This window comes from Rhincodon typus, chromosome 11 (genome assembly GCF_021869965.1).
Source record: "Rhincodon typus isolate 14 chromosome 11, sRhiTyp1.1, whole genome shotgun sequence".
Classification (NCBI taxonomy): Eukaryota; Metazoa; Chordata; class Chondrichthyes; order Orectolobiformes; family Rhincodontidae; genus Rhincodon; species Rhincodon typus.
Window position 1 is genome coordinate 67,839,768 of NC_063342.1, and position 1,050 is coordinate 67,840,817.

The window sequence follows — 1,050 nt, forward strand, 5'->3', positions numbered from 1 at the left end:
GCAGGGTTCCTAAGCGGAATATGAGTTGCTGTTCCTGCAACCTTCGGGTAGCATCGCTGTGGCACTGCAGGAGGTACAGATGGACATGTCATCTGAGGAATGGGAGCAAGAGTTGAAATGGTTCACGACTGGGAGGTGCAGTTGTTTAGTGCGAACCGAGCGTAGGTGTTCTGCAAAGCGGTCCCCAAACCGCCGCTTGGTTTCCCCGATGGAGAGGAGGCCACAACGGGAACAGCAAATGCAGTATACCACGTTAGCAGATGTGCAGGTGAACATCTGCTTGATGTGGAAAGTCTTGGGGCCTGGGATGAGGGTGAGGGGGGAGGTGTAGGGGCAGGTGTAGCACTTCCTGCGGTTGCAGGGAAAAGTGCCGGGTGTGGTGGGGCTGGAGGGGAATGTGGAGCGGACAAGGGATTCACGGGGAGACAGGTCCCTCCTGAAAGCAGATAAGGGTGGGGAGGGAAAAATGTCTTTGCTGGTGAGGTCGGATTGGAGATGGCGGAAGTGTCAGAGGATGATGTGTTGGACCCGGAGGTTGGTGGGGTGGTACGTGAGGACGAGGGGGATTCTGTTTTGGTTGTTATTGGGGGGAGGGGGTGTGAGGGATGAGTTGCGGGAAATGCGGGAGACACGGTCGAGGGTGTTCTCGACCACTGTGGGGGGGGATGTTGCGGTCCTTGAAAAATGAGGACATCTGAGATGTACGGGAGTGGAATGCCTCATCCTGGGAGCAGATGCAGCGGTTGCGAAGGAATTGGGAATAGGGGATGGCATTTTTGCAGGAAGGTGAGTGGGAGGAGGTGTATTCAAGGTAGCTGTGGGAATCGGTGGGCTTGAAATGGATATCGGTTTCTAGGTGGTTGCCCGAGATGGAGACAGAGAGGTCCAGGAAGGAGACAGAGGTATTAGAGATGGTCCAGGAGAACTTAAGGTTGGGGTAGAAGGTGTTGGTGAAGTGGAGGAACTGTTCGAGCTCCTCGTGGGAGCACGAGGCAGCGCCGATACAGTCATCAATGTAACGGAGGAAGAGGTGGGGTTTAGGGCCAGTGT

The 1,050-nt window shown here is 55.4% G+C and overlaps 1 protein-coding gene across 6 annotated transcripts in view; it reads left to right on the forward strand.

Moving 5' to 3' along the window:
• The window catches only part of fndc3a (fibronectin type III domain containing 3A), a 138,629-nt gene that overhangs the window by 94,247 nt on the left and 43,332 nt on the right, over positions 1 to 1,050 (forward strand). The gene's annotated exons all lie outside the window — the stretch shown is intronic.